This window comes from Diceros bicornis, chromosome 4, assembly GCF_020826845.1.
Source record: "Diceros bicornis minor isolate mBicDic1 chromosome 4, mDicBic1.mat.cur, whole genome shotgun sequence".
NCBI lineage: Eukaryota > Metazoa > Chordata > Mammalia > Perissodactyla > Rhinocerotidae > Diceros > Diceros bicornis.
Genome location: NC_080743.1, coordinates 75438449 through 75454236, shown reverse-complemented (window position 1 = coordinate 75454236; position 15788 = coordinate 75438449). Strand labels below are relative to the sequence as shown.

General features: G+C 42.8%; 1 long non-coding RNA gene across 1 annotated transcript in view; it reads left to right on the top strand.

The window, feature by feature from the left end:
• Positions 1–14069, top strand: part of LOC131404752 (uncharacterized) — a 44782-nt gene extending 30713 nt beyond the window's left edge. The window contains exon 4 of the long non-coding RNA XR_009219847.1: positions 12457–14069. This is a non-coding gene — a long non-coding RNA (uncharacterized LOC131404752). The remainder of the gene's footprint in view (positions 1–12456) is intronic.
• The last annotated feature ends 1719 nt before the right edge of the window (positions 14070–15788 follow it).

The window sequence follows — 15788 nt, the reverse complement described above, 5'->3', positions numbered from 1 at the left end:
GTTGAAGAGTATTCTATCAGTGCAACAACATCACAAAGCCCAGTAAAATTGTAGGGTGAGGGGGTATCATTTATATATGTGTTTTGAGCATCTTTATTATGTGGAAGAAGGCATCTACAGAAACACATACTGAACCAGATGTGGTCCTTGGCCTCGAAGAACCTCCTCAACATAGACCCATATGCAGACACCTAACGCTAACACAGGTCAGAGAGAAGGGAGTGATAGATGGAATGAAGGGGAGGTGGTGGGTGAGTTGACACTTGGAATCAGTTCTTAGGGATAATTAGGACTCCAAAGGTCAGAGATAGGGCCAAGGGAACAGAATGAGTAAAAGCTGGGCATAGCACAGAACTTTCAGGAAGAACATCAATTTACCTGGGCTTCAAGGGGAGGGACCCTCAGAAGTTTAAATTTAAACTCCAAGAGCTTGACACAAAGGAAGCCCGAGCTCTGCCCCTTTGGAATGCGGCTACTTTTGGTCCTGGTGTTTCCAGTTCCCATTCCAGAAGAAGCATGGCACCCTCCTTCCTTCCTGTCCTCCCTGCCTCCCCTCCCCCACCACATACACAGGGAACCCACAAGGAGGGCAGAGCTGTGGTTTTCAGTAACTAAACTTGCCTCATTTGTGATTACAGAAATATTTTAAAATTCCACCCATTTTGACATTCTGATGATTTGCTTCAGGGCTGGAAATCAACTTTAGTCTCAGGATTCTTCATTGTTCCTTTGCTGTGATTTCTAAATGCCATTTCCACCTCATCTTTCTCCGTCCAGACGTGCCTCCTCTCAGACTCTAGTCTTTGGAAACTTCCTTTTTCCTCTCTGATTTCGGTTCCCAGATCTTCTACAAAGAAAGCCGCCTGTCTGTATTCCCACTCACCAGTCTTCAGCATCTAGATGCCTCTGAGAAACAAAACCACCTACTTCTCGGCAGCCATCCGGTCTGATCATTCCCACATCACCATGGCTTTGTCCCAGCTTAATTCTGCCTTGTCATTCCCAACAATATTCTTTTCATCTCATTGTGTACCAACCAGCTGATTCATATTTGACACATATTTGATGATCACACAGAATTTTACCAGCTAGTTATTTTCTGGCTTACTTAGTTTGTGATCTCTATATTCCTTCTCTTAACAGTGGCAATGTTGTTAGTTAAACAAAGTTATCTTTTGTTATTGTACTCTTGGCCACATAGTAATAATAATGGTAACAAGAACTAACTTTTATCATGCAGTGCTTTCATAGAAGAGTATCTATCACTTCCTCAATTCTCAAGCCAACCTGTGAAACAAATTATCCCCTTTAATAAATGAGGAAACTGAGGCCTAGGGAGACAAAGTGACTTGTTTAAGGTCAGTCTGGGAGTAAGAGATAGGAAGGGCTCAAACTCAGAAGAATTGAATCCAGTTGGTGGTTCTCAGAATAGGAAGCATGCTCTGAATTCTGACCTGGTCCACCTATACTTCCCAGAGATGCTCCAAACCAGGATTCTCAAACACTAATAGGCTTTAGAATTACCTGGCGGATTTGTGACAACGTGGATGGAAATTGAGCGTATTAGGCTAAGCAAAATAAGTCAGAGGGAGAAGGTGAAATACCGTACGATCTCACTCATAAGTAGAAGAAAAAAACAACAACAAACAAACACATAGAGACAGAGATTGGATTGGTGGTTACCAGAGGGGAGGAGGGGAGGGAGGAGGGCGAAAGGGATGATTAGGCACATGTGTGTGGTGATGGATTGTAATTAGTCTTTTGGTGGTGAATATGATGTAATCTATGCAGAAATAGAAGTATAATGATGTACACCTGAAATTTATACAGTGTTACAAACCAATGTTACTGCAATAAAAAAATAAATTAATTAAAAATAATGCCTTCTATAAAGAACAGATATCTAGTATCTGGAGAGTCTATTGAAATAACATATTTTACTGAATGTATAATAAAGTAAACATACTAAATGTCTCCCCCCCCCAAAAAAAAAAAGAATTACATGGCGGCTTGTTTAAAATGCAGAATCTCCCCCACTCCCCCATATACATTCTGATTCTGAAGTGATGGGGCCCTAGAATTTGCCTCATTAACACCCCAATGTTATTGACGCAGGGGCTGTGTTGAGAAACTGTCAAAGTGGAGAAGCTTCAGTTTAATAGCCTAAAAATGCCCTCTTTTTCTTTTACCCTTCATTGTATGCAAATTTGAGTTCATTCTGGGAGAGTTTGTATTCTGCGTTAGTTCTTATAAAATATCACTTTAATCTTATTTTAAATGACTGCATTTCTAGAAAAGATCATTTTATCCCAAAGAGAATTTCATTTCTGATCATTTCAGATAGGTCTCTTATTTTAATTCTCCTTTCCCTTCTTTTAATATGACATCATAATCCTCTTCACATCTAGATTTTGTGTTATATTGGTGTTTCTTCATGGAATATTGCCAGAGCTGGCATTAATGATGGAGTTGTCAGAATTGTATTCTAAATGAGAGTAAAATTCAAATAAGGACCGAAATGGAAAATATGCCTATAAATATTTGAAAAGATCTCTCTCTCTTTTTTTTTTTTTGGCAGTTTTTTCCTTTTAGCAAAAGGAAATGTTGATTTATATAGGTATCTTAGGGGATCCCATTTTACTATTATACGCACCATCTTAAGAAATATTCAGCTAAATTCTGCTTGTCAGAACTCCAATAGAGGTCAGAGCACTGGATAAAAAATGAGTTCAGCTTTGATTTCCTTATGTAAATGTTTTCTCTAGTTATGTCCATTGTGCCAAATTTAATGGTTCTAATAACCACTCCAGATCCATCTAATTCAATTTAATTCTCCCCAATCAAAAAATGCAAAACAACTATTTGAAAGACAGAGATTAGCTTTATTTCTCCCACTAAAGGAAATGAGAAAAGTATTAAAGAGATGAGATCTCAGACAGAGCTTCAATATTGATCTCATCTCCCCTGAGTTTGATCTTGTGTACAGTACATAGAGTGAGATTTGGTATAAAAATGTGCATTTGGAAGGCCCAAGGAAACTGGAACAAATCAGCTACATTCATCGCTTCTTTGGTGGGAATGTTTCTTTCTTCGGGATCAGTGCAAAGATTTGAGCTCCATTCTTTCAAGATTTCAGACCATTGCCTTATGGCCATATTTTCTCATGAGCTATAGCTTTGGCCTCTGGCACAAGATGTCATATTTTACAAAAATATCCTCTTTCCATGGAACAAAATGTAAACTCTCTCTTTCCATATTTAAACTCGTCTTGAGAAAACTAAAGAAACTGAGTTGGGACAATGTGCTTCAAGCCCCTGCGCAGTCTAACGGAAAATTCCTCTGGACATTCATGCTCTTGCTCACACTGATACTCTCTTTCCATCCCCCACCTGGCTCTTAAACCATCTTCTGCACCTTTGCAGGATACTTCTTGCCCATTGCTCCCACTTGTTGGCTCCATCTGTGATGAGCTGGTGTAGGAACTTGCATATTTTTGTCTCCTTTGGGAGCAGCATTCTTCAAGCAGAGGCAGGAAACTTAGCGGCAGTTAATGAACACTCTTAGTGTGTAGGAATCTGGCTAGTTTCTAGGAGAACAGAGGAGCAGGTGATGGGCTCTCTCTCTCTTGAACATGATTATGCTCAAGTTAGAGGTAATGAACCTAACAATAAAAATAGCTCTTGTTCATTGAATGCTCGCTTTGTGCCCCTCACTGAGCTAAATCATTTCCCAAATGCAATTAAATTTCTTCCTCACAACAGCCCTATGTGTTAGGTGCTGTTATTCCCATTTTACAGATGAGGAAACTCAGGCTCTCTGTTGCTCTGGCCTCCAGTGGAGATGTGTCAGAGTTGACATTTGAACCCCGGTCTTTCTGACATCAAAGCCTCTTCACTATATATATGCTACACTGGATGAAAATATAAACAATAGTCGATGACTGAGGACCAGGAAAGATCAACGGAAAAAGAAATGCATCTCCAGGGTCAGGGGATTAAACTAGAAGCCGGAAGGCTTTATCCATTCCAGTGCGGCAGTGCCTTCTCTTCTAATGACTTCTTCACGCAGGTGGAATTCTCCGGAAGAATGCTGTTGACAGCCTTCAATGCATTATAAATAACATCCCAGGTGCTCAACTACACCCTCAGTCATTCTCCTCTAGAGAGCTTCAGTATTAACCCCCTCCCCACCGACATTTCTTCTCATTCTCTGCCCCCATTTTGAACTCAATATCATTTGTTCTTATTCGATGATTGCTTTGTAAGTGCTCTCAAATATTTTTGGTGCGCAATTTTTAGCTCAAGTGAGTGCTACCTACACAGAGCCAGAATCTATTGCTTCTATGTAGTTAATATCTTACAATTCCACAAATAGTCTTCGTTTGTTTTTTGGTTGGAGAGAAACATCACCTAAACCGCAGGTTCCTTGAAGCTGAGTGTGGTATTTTTTTTCCTCCTTGGCCCCAGCTAAAAAGGGCTCAGGACAGGTGCTCATAGAGGTTCAATGAGCTAAACCAAATATGGAGCCAGTTGTCCTAAGCTCTGCAAAAGGGAAATATAGATGATGCTCAAATAAGTGACATTTTAGTGAGGAAAGACTTGAGTGTGGAAATCAATTAACATAAGTCTACATATAACTATAATATAACGCAGAACAAGATAGAGTATCATAAGAGGGCTACCAAGTACCAGGGCACTTCAGAGCTTGGAGAGATCTTCTCTACTTGCCTAAATGCGGGTACCAGAGGGCTTTATATCCCCACCAAACCCATCACAACCCTCACACCTGGCACCCGGGAGATGCCGGTTGTTATTCTCGATAGTGGTGGTGGGAGGTACAGAGTGGAGAAATCTTTTACTTTATACTTTCCTGGTATGAATTAATATTTTTACAATAAATTCATTCTTCTTGCAATTAAAATTAGAAAGAAAGGACTTCATGATGAAGGCAGCATGCGTTTGGATCTGGAAAGCTCTGTGGATGAGCTGAAGTGTGGGAAGAAGGATTCCAGGCTTGGGACACAGCACCGGGAAAAGCACAGAGGCAGTCAGACATTGACAAAGTTCAGGGAGCCAGAACTAGGAAGGTTCAACTGGACTGCTGGTCATGGGAAGGGCATAGCAGCAGACAAGGCCAAAAGGGAAAATCAGGGCCATTTTGTAAGGGTCAAAGATGCCAGCACTGAATTTTTTGGCCATGGAAGCCTCTGGAGTCTTCTGAGCTGAGCAAAGCACAATCATGGCTGGGTTTTAGAGGAGTCATCCTGGACTCTGCTCAGGACTTGGAAATGCGCTGTAAGAATCCCTCATGACCCTAATGGCCTGGAGCTCCTAAATGCCGACGGCTAATCTCTGCTCCCATGCCAGCCCATCCAGTGCTACAGCCCAAAGGAGTGACCCCTGGTGGATCTTCCAAGAAATTTGACCAGAAGAGAAGGAAGACGATAGACATCTTCACAGCATCCTTCAAATCACCCATAGTTTCTTCTCTCTTTCTCTGGTTGTGGAAAGTCAAGGTGGACATTGAGATTTCCTCAGTTTCATATGTTATTCTTTGCTTCAAGAAAATGAAGCTTTCTTAAATATTTATATTCTTGCCTTTCTCCTCCCTATTCTACTCTCTTCCGTTTAAGTATGTCTCAGATATAAACACATCCACACTCACACACTCAACATGTTCTCTTACTCGCTACACCTCCTCTCCCCACTGCCTTGGGAGCAATGAAAGCAGCAACTCAATTAATTTCTGTGAAATAGCCATCTACTGCCTTAGTCAATAACAGACTTTTCATCTGTCAGAGATGTCCATTAGCCGCCTCCTGTGGCTTTAATTATTTCCTGTTATTTCAGTCTGTTCCATGTTGTCCAGTCTGAAGGCCCAACTCCCCTTCCTCTTGCTTTTAATTTCTTTTGACTCTGAAATGAAAACCCATTACCTGTTCCTTGAGCCTAACCCCTTTGTGGATGCACTTCTTTTATATTTCAAAATATTTCAAAGTGTTTGAGTAATCTGTTGGTTCTGTCTACACAAGACTTTTTAAGCAAAGAAAACCTAACGACAAAAAAGGTCCGCCAGTGAATATGATTCTCTTGCTGGATAAGACTCTGAAGGTCTTTGTGATGGTTAATTTTAAGTGTCAACTTGACTAGGCTGTGGTACCCAGATATTTGGTCAAACATGTTTGGATGTTGCTGTGAAGATATTTTTTATATGAGTTTAACATTCAAACAGCAGTAAACTTTGGATAAAGTAGATTACCCTTTATAATGTGGGTGGCCCTCATCCAATCAGTTGAATACCTTAAGGAAAAGCCTGACCTCTTCTAAGGAAGAGAGAATCCTCCAGGCAGTGGCACACTGCCTTTGGACTCAAACTGCAACATCTACTCTTCCCTGGATCTCCAGCTTCCGGGCCTACTCTGCAGGTTTTGGACTTGCCGGCCTCCACAATTGGATGAGCCAATTCCTTAAAATAAATCTCTCTCTTGCACCCACTATCTCTGTATGTGTGTATATACACATACCTACACATCCTATTGATTGTATTTTTCTGAAGAACCCCAACTAAAACTATCTTCATATCCATATTCCTCCGGCAAGATTACCATTCCTTCTTCTATTCAAGAAATACATGGGGCCAGCCCTGGAGGCCTCGTGGTTAAGTTCAGTGCACTCCGCTTTGGCAGCCTGGGTTCGGTTGCCAGGTGTGGACCTATACCTCTCGTCTGTCAGTGACCATGTTGTGGTGGTGGCTCACATACAAAAAGGGGAAGATTGGCAATGGATGTTAGCTCAGGTGAATCTTCCTCAGCAAAAAAAAAAAAAAAAAAAGAAAGAAAGAAATACTTATTGGATAGCCACAAGGTACCAAAAAACAGCTCTTCTTTAAATTGACAATCCCTCCTCTATCTGCTCCCTCTCTTTCTGCTGCATAAAAACCTATATACATGAGAACCCCAGGTCTCACCCAACTCTTACTTTGTTTCATATTTTTTCTTTGTTTTTGCCCTCAGTGGAGGAAAGTAGAGTTTGGCAGCCATCACTGATAAAACAGATATCAAAACTTTGAAGACTAAGGAAGCTGCCTGGCTTCCTTAATCTCTCTCTCATGGGTCCTATTTAGCAGTGCCTTATTTAGCTTCATTTCTCTCCCCTGAGCCCTCTCCAAGTTCACTATTTGACTTTATTAGGACCTTCCCTTTGATCTCAATGATAAATCTGATGGTATTATACAGTGTCCCTGGAATGAAGTCCAGTATTGAGCCTTGCCCAGATTTCCCACAGAAATCTATTCCAGAATGGAGGTGCATCAACCCTAACCACAGCAGTTGATTGCATTTACTGAGTACGACCTACAGTCTAGGCCTTGAAGTAAATGATTTACAAACATCATCTCATTTTGTCCTATAAAGTAGACATGAGAGACTCTATTGATGTCCCCCCAATACTCATCCTCCCTTTTTAATAAGAAATAGAACTTTTGAGTTTTAACTGGGTACATGGATATTAGGAATAAAAACTAAATCTCCGAGCCCCCTGGCACAGAGATGTGGCCATGTGACTAAGTTCTGGCCAGTGGACTGTAAGAGGAAGGATATAGAACTTCTGAGAAACATCGTTACAGGAGGGTGGTGCATTCCCCTTCTGCCTGATGACTGGACTTTGGACAAAGTGCCTGGAGTTTGCAAAGCCATCTTGAACCATGTGGTGTAAATATATGTTGCAGGAGGGTGGAACAACCCTATAAAAGGTGCCTGGATCCCTGATGATTTGTGGAGCCACCATACTCTTCTAAAACTACTTGTATCCAGATTATTATTTTTTTTTTTTCCGAGGAAGATCAGCCCTGAGCTAACAGCCACGACAATCCTCCTCTTTTTGCTGAGGAAGACCGGCTCTGAGCGAACATCTATTGCCAATCCTCCTCCTTTTTTTTCCCCAAAGCCTCAGCAGATACTTGTATGTCATAGTTGCACATCCCTCTAGTTGCTGTATGTGGGACACCACCTCAGCGTGGCTGGAGCAGCGGTGCATTGGTGCGCACCCGGGATCCGAACCCGGGCTGCCAGTAGCAGAATTCGCGCACCTATCCGCTAAGCCATGGGGTCGGCCCTAGATTATTTTTATTCTCTTTAACATCTTGTTTAAGTCACTTGAGGTTTTAGAGTTTCTGTCACTTGGAGCTGAATCTAATACTAATTGATACAGTAGGTCCAAATATTCCCATTTAAAAGAGGAAAAATATTGAGGCTCAAAGAGGTTAGACAACTTGCTTAAAATTACATGAGTAGCAAGTTGCGAGTGGTGGAGCCTGGTTCCCTGATTCCACAGCGCACTGCACAGTTTCTTCCTGCTATACCATACTTCCTGCTGGTAAGTGCAGGCCTCTAAAGTACATGTCTTGTCTTCTCTCCTGGTCTGAAGATTCATCTAAGCAAGCATAGTTGGGTTGAGCTGCCACTGTCTGGAGAGAGGTTCAGAGGCCCCTTCACTGTCTTGAAAGATGTTCCAACAACCTCTATTCGCCTGACCATTCAGGGACCCTGGATAGACTTATCCCCTAGCTACCCGATATGTTTGTCAAGTAGCTCCTTCTTAAAATGTAGGGTAGCGTGGATGTCTTGCACACCCTGTCAGATCGCTAAGCCTGCCTGTCTGAACAAATCTACTCTGCTGTGACTTTATTCCCTTGGCGTGTTGACACACATGCTTCTCCCACTGGGGCTTGGGGCCCAAGCATGTCTGAGAAATTGAATAGCAGCAAGTTTTCCTGCTAAGACCATAGCAAACATCCCTGGAAACAAGGAAAGGGAGGGCCTTACTGTGACGTGTCCTGGCTTCTGTGTGGATCTTCTGCCAGAGGATTGCAGAAACTTCCTTCAGATACAGAGACTCTCTGGATCCTTCAAATGCTCAACAATAGTCTACGCCACAGTCAAAAACACAATCTCAGCAAAGAAAAATGTGCCTGCTTCTTGCTTGTATGAATTTACAGGGGTTCCATATACTGGCTTTGATCTAGTGTACTGTGGGGCCTTGAAGAGAGACAACATGTTGCGTTGAAAGAGCTCAGGGTTGAGATTCTGAAAGCCTGGCTGCTGGTTACAACTCTCACGCTATATTGTTCAGTCTTGGGAAAGTCACTTAACCTTTCTGAGCCTCTCAGCTACAAGATGGGAATTCATTCATTCACTCACTTCTCCAAGCATGCATGCATACAGCCATCCAATTCAATATTTATTAAATGTGCAGTTTTCTGGGTTCTGGGCACACAAAGATGGACAAAATATGGCTTCCCCGCCAAAAGAGTTCACTTCTTACCTGACAGCATTATAGTAAATGTCAAAGTGTTAATGGGTGTGATGGTACTTGAGAAAGCATAAAGCTGTACATACAATCAAAGAGTTATTTTATTTTATTTTATTTTTGTGAGGCAGATCGGCCCTGAGCTAACATCTGCCAATCCTCCTCTCTTTTTATTTTTTTGCTGAGGAAGACTGGCCGTGGGCTAACATCCATGCCCATCTTCCTCCACTTTATATCGGACGCCACAGCATGGCTTGTCAAGTTGCGTCAGTGTGTGCCTAGGATCCGAACCGGCGAACCCCGGGCCGCCGCAGCGGAGCTCACGCACTTAACTGCTTGTGCCACCGGGCCGGCCCCTCAAAGAGTTATTTTTAAGTAAGAACTTTGGTAACCTCAACTTCCCCTCCTCTAAGGGAGTCAGTGAAGAAACTGGCGCAGAATTAGTGAGCTGTCTACTGAGGCCACTAGCAATAGCTGGAACGTAGATGGGGCATCAAATGGTGAATGTGGGTCCATCCTAGAAAAAGGATGTACTGAGATGCACCTTGAAACTCTCCATCCTCGGGGCCCTTGCCCAAGCTCAGTATCTATTGGGAGCCACTGGCCACAGACTTCTACCCTTATGATTGGGAGATGCCTCTGTTAGCCAGGAGAGAAATTTCAATATTTTATTGAAAGTATTTTGTAGCGGGAAATCCTTTTTTTTTTTTTTCCCCTGGTGCCAGCATAATTTAACTATGATTTAATATCTTCTTTCATTTACTTGTTAAATTATGCCTCTCCATCACCTTCCCTTTGGGTTTTCCCGCCTTTTGGTTCTACAACTTCCCATTATTTATTAATGTCCCATAATACATGATCGAGGCAGGCAGAAAGCAGCCATTTCACAATGATTTAGGAGGCTCCTGGCAATGAAACAACAAGAACAGGAGCAAATGTTCTGAGAGTCTCCCCTGTACTTGCCTTTTTGGAACAGAGTTGGATAGTTCTTAGCTACCATCTACATGAGTCCTCCCCTCCCCTCCCCATCCTACCCCCGTGGCCATTTTCCTGCCCTGAGCAAATTCAAGCTACTTGGCTCAAAATGCCTGGTGAGTCATAGCTCATGTTTTTTCCAAGTGCCAACTGCTAGAACGATCATGCTCCTCAGAGTTGTGCTTAACTGAAAGAGACACTAAGAAGTAATTTGGCTTTCCCTCCTAGGGAGGAGCCTTGTGTGGGATGAGGAAATTTCAAAAAATTTGAATCTTTAGGGACTCAGATCTCAGAAGGAAGATTGAAACACACTAAGGAGACGGTCTTTGCATCTTTTACAACACTTTTCTGGGAACAGCTTGGATTGTTTCGACTCACGGAATGACTCTCATAGGGAATGGAGTTAGGATGAGTAGTTCCCAGGTACAGAGGGGAAATAGAGGTGTTTCATGAGTTACTCAAGACCATAGATTTGGCCATATCTGGACCGTTGTCACAATTCTGCTTCCCCCAGGCATTTGTGAGAGGCACATTCATTCTCTTTCCCCATCTAGATTTCCTTTTCTTCATCTCTTTCCTTGTGCTTTGGACTGGAGGAGCACTCATTCTGTGATTGAGTGGATGACATATGGAAGTTCTACAGGTGACGGGGCAGAATGACACCTGGAGAAGTACAATGACCAATCCAATAACACACAGTTGAAAAGCGGCAGAGCCAAACTTTCTTTTCTACTATAAACTTTTATTGAGATAGGTTAGTAGCTAATCTTTTGGAGGTAATATATATTCAAGCTCTTAGCACAGTGCCTGGCATTACTGCGTGTTCATCTTCCTTTACTCCAGACCAAGAAAACTGATAACAGTGCTTAATAGGAGGGGCAGTGTTCCATGTGGACACTGGAATGAAAGACAGGCTTTCATCTCACTATCCATTTACTGACTGGGTGACCTTGGAGAAGCTGCATTGCCTCTCTGGGCTCAGTCTCCTTATCTGTAAAATTGGAAGATTGGGTTAGAGAGTCTTTGAGAAACTTTCCTGCTGTAACTTTTTTCCTGAGACTGCCTTAGTTGAGGCTGTGAGTGACTTAGCGCATAGAGTGGGATTCTAGAGTCTGGGGAATGAGTTGCCCAAAGTGGAATAAGGGAGTCATGACCACCTCAAAGTACTGGGGTTTTACGATTGTTGTATTGGGTGACGGTCAATCAAAGGAGGAGGATTTCTTCTACATCCTGGCAGTCCAGCCTCTCACTCCTTCTCTCCAGGTCATAGAAGCCACTTGGCATATACTGCACTGTGTCCTGCACTGGTTTCCTTTTCAGCTTTTGGAGGAGCATGATTGCACTAAAGCTGGGCATGCTTGTGATTCCTCCTTCATCCTTGAGTACACTCACCTGGTTCACCTCTCCAGATGGCAGCAAGAGCCTTTGAGCTTGGGCATTGCCCCTAGGGACATGTTCTGACTTTCCCCTGGGGGCCGGGCAGCCATTCCCCATCTGGTGGTTCAGAATTAAAGCCCAAGGACAGGAGAGGAGATCTGAGATAAAACAACAGCTGGAATAGAAATCCCGGTCCCTCTCTCCCTGCATGATGTTACCTCCTTTCCCTGCCCTGCCATGCAGAGGGTGGCACATGAAGAAAGTCAGTTCAGAGACTGGAACTTGGAATTTCTTTTGCTCACCCCAAGTTCTATTCTCTAAGGCAAGCTCGACTTTGTGGTGACCTCTGCAGTCCCTCCGTTTGCATTTCTGCAGTGCCCCGGGTTTGCAATGACACGCTCCATTCCCCTAGAAGTTTTCATTCCTGTGGCGCCAAGGCTGGGAAACTTCAGCGAGCCAGGCTGTTCTGTAACTAATGTCAGTGTGGAATCTGCCTAAGCCTTGACTAATGTGTTCCTTGCATTATTAAACACAGATTAAATATATATGGATATTTAAATGTAATGTGTTATTTTCCTAAATCTAGCTTTACTCAATGTTCCTTTGATTTACACCTTTTCATTGCTCATAATTGTCTCAGGGTTCATGAATTACAGGCAGGAAGGAGCTGGAGCTCCTTTAGCACCAAAGACTTTGCCATCCCATTACATTTGCCCAAGAGATGCAGCTGTAGCTCTCCCGCCCAGGAAATTACCGCTGGGGTTCTTCACATGGGAATGTATTTTTTTTCCCGTCCTAGGCAGAGCTTATTCCTCACCAATGATTCAAAGGCTAAGGCAGCCAGAGCCCGGCAGACTTGTGGGTTTGCTTCCATTCTGCAAGAAAGCTTGTGTCCAGGGCAAGTCTTTGAAGAACAAATTCAGGCAGAGTCTTTGCCTTCACGCTGGTGTCACCTTCACCCATTCTCCATCAGCTGTACAGACAGTCACATCTCCTCTATGGGTGCTGGGAGGCCCCAGGGAATTCTGACTGATTTTCTTTTTTAATAATCAAGTTTACTTGCAAGGTTCCTGCTCAGTATCCCAGCCTCATGTGAGGGAAACTGAAACCATCAACAAAAGTGTATGTTTGTAAGCAGAGGCTATCTAAAGCACTCCTTTCCTGCACGCCCCAATTCCCCTTCTGTAAGGGGCGGGATGAGGGACTGGTCCTGATTATCTCCAAGATCTTTGCAGGCTCTGACCTCCCATGGTTCTCTGGGCTTCCAAGGAACCAAAAGGGGAAATACAGATACCGTTTGTTCTCGGTCTCCATTTCACTGTGCAGTCATTTTTCCCGCTACCCCCCAAAACACGCTCTTTCTAAGTCTTGGTTAAAGATTTTCTATCTGAGCCAATCAGCCAATGATCAGGAGATTCTGTCTGTGTGTCCTGTGTTTACCTCTATCAGTGTATTAGACTACAAGCCTTTGGTGTTCTAGAGTCAGTTCATGTTAGCTAGCAAGAGCTGATGGTGTGCATTTCTTCCTGACTCCTCATGTTGGTACCATAAAATCAACCATTGTGGGAATGTTTATAGCATGGAAATTGGCAAGAGCTAGAAAGCAGGACATTTCCCCTCCGGAAAACTGGTTGTTAAAATTTGTAAGTACATCCCTGCCGTAAGCTCTTGGAGGGCACTGATCAATTCCTATAGCTCTCTTTACATATTACGAAACACGCTTTAGAGTTTACTGAAACTTTTAAAAGACAAGCACAGATGACATGTCAAGTCACAGATTTTTCCCAGTTTGACTATAAATAAGTTGTAATCTCCATTAAGTGCCACAGTCTACCCACCTTGCCTCCTCCTTATAGTGTTAGATTATTACTGTTCTATTTTTCTTACTGAGGAGATGCCTTATCCCACCGCCCATGCCTCTCTCAGTGGATTCTTCTTCTCCTGGGTGTGCTAACCAGACCTCCTGAAATAGGAATCACAGGGGTTGTTTAAGAAAGGAAACTTGCTTTTCATCTTCCCTTGGATCCAGGATAATTATTGATAATTGTCCTCTTCCAACAAGAGAGTTACAAATCAAGATGACCTAAGGCTTGTCTGAGAGGGATGAAAAGGAGCAGATGTAGGATTATTGGTGAGGAAGTGGGATACTTGCCAGACTGAATCCAGCAGGCAAGCTACTTGTCAGCTGGACCCACGAAAGCCCCAAAGAAGGAAAGAAAGAGACGATGTCCAGTGTTTACAACGTACCGTGTTCACTACATCTGTCCTACAATTAGCAGCACACGGGCTTTCCTATTTCTTGTGCCTCCTAACTTAGAAGTTCTTAACAACAGCTTGACCTTGGTTGTCCTCTCTAAATTTTCAGCCTGGAACCTAAAACATAGTAGGCATTCAATAAACATTTATTGAATTAGGGAATAATTTTATTTGACATCCCTGGTTCTCAAGGTTTGGAAAATGAATGCAGCTGTGGTTGTAGGGGGCAGGGGGTGGCGGCAAGGAGATTTGTCCTTCTCCTGAACCCTGCTTTATTCTTAAGTCAACGTGGTAACCAGGCCCCTCAAAGAAAAGCAGGTAACTTTCAAGATGTGAGGATGCAAATATGAGAGAAAGGTTAGGGTAGGAGGGACGTTGGGCCTTTGTGCATTGCCGGTTCTAACTTTAAGGGACCTTCAACAGAAAGTGTCTGCAGCTCAGGTAAGCAGGAGTTAAGGTCTGAGGAGAATGGAATTTTCCTTGTGGTCGTACAGACTTGTTTTAACCACAGGAATGAACACAAGATTCAACTTGTTCCCTCAGCTATTGTCTGGAACTCTTTTCGCTCCAGCCGCCGGCAGCTGGAGGTTTTAATGTGACATTTTTCTAAGTATTTGATTGCTCTCTAGCCTTCTCTTTATAGCTGTTTTGCTTCCCTCCTCCCATACTCTCACCCCTCTAGCCTTCAAATGCTTTCCAATAAGCAAGTGTTCTCCTCTCTGCCTACTAGTCAGGGGAAGACATCTGGGATTGGCTTATTTACTTTTTAAAGATGTGTGTCTCCTCTCCTTCCTGAACCCCCACCCTCCAGCTCCTCCTTGAAACCACAAACCACCACCCTTCCCACTTCCCAAATCCCAGAGCAGAGTGTGGGGATGTGTGCAGGACGGTAAGCTCAACTCATGTGCTGTGTGAGCCATCCTGGCTAGTGTTTGCAATCTCATCAGCACAGGGAAAGGAGAGGCACATTTCTCTCAATTAATTATTGTCACCGGGCCCCAAGTGTTAAATATCTTCTGAGCCTTAGTTAGAGATCTTATCTTCTATATTTTACTTTAGGTTTTCTAGTCTGTGCATGGCTCCCTCTAAGGCCTCTACTCAATCCCAGCCCATCTTCATCCATTCATCTTTAACTGAAGGGTAGCTCAGAAAAGTTACCCCAAAACTGATTGACAAATTGGGGATGGGGGAGATGGATTATTTTGCAGATCCCCATCCTCGATTGCCTTGATATTCACGATGCATCTGTCTCATCTTTTTGCCTGGTTTCTGAGTTCTCCCTGTGTCCGAGGATGACAAGTGACGATGCAAAAGTCAGCATGCCTTGGAACCTCAAGCAGGCTGAAAGCTCCGGGCTCGCCTTCTCTCTGCCAATATTGCAATGGAAAGGCATTCCTGCAGACAATTATGTTTTTTATTTTGTTTTAAAGAAGCATTAGAGAGATTAAAACAGATTTCTTTCTGAGGCATTCCCCTTTGTTGAGGTGCAAAAAGGTTAAACAAAAAGCCAAACTTTGGTTTCAAATATAAGACACCTTTATTCTAATTATAATCATAATGATCCAATGTGTTTGGGATTTAATTATTTGGAATTAGAATTAAAAAAAAGACATCCTGTAATTACCATTGAACTTATCTTGAGGCATAAATCTAATAATTAAATACTTTCGGATTTCATTCAGTGAGTAATTAAAATTAAAAAAATACTGTGGATTCTTTTCCACCTCTGTAACGAAAGTTCGAAAATTATCAGTGGATTTCAATGGAAAGATCTGGATATTATTGTGTATAAAATACGTTCTTAACAAAATTATAATTTCGGTTATTTATAGTCATCTCCCCCAGTGATCAGGGTGTTGGAGCAGGTGAGAAATG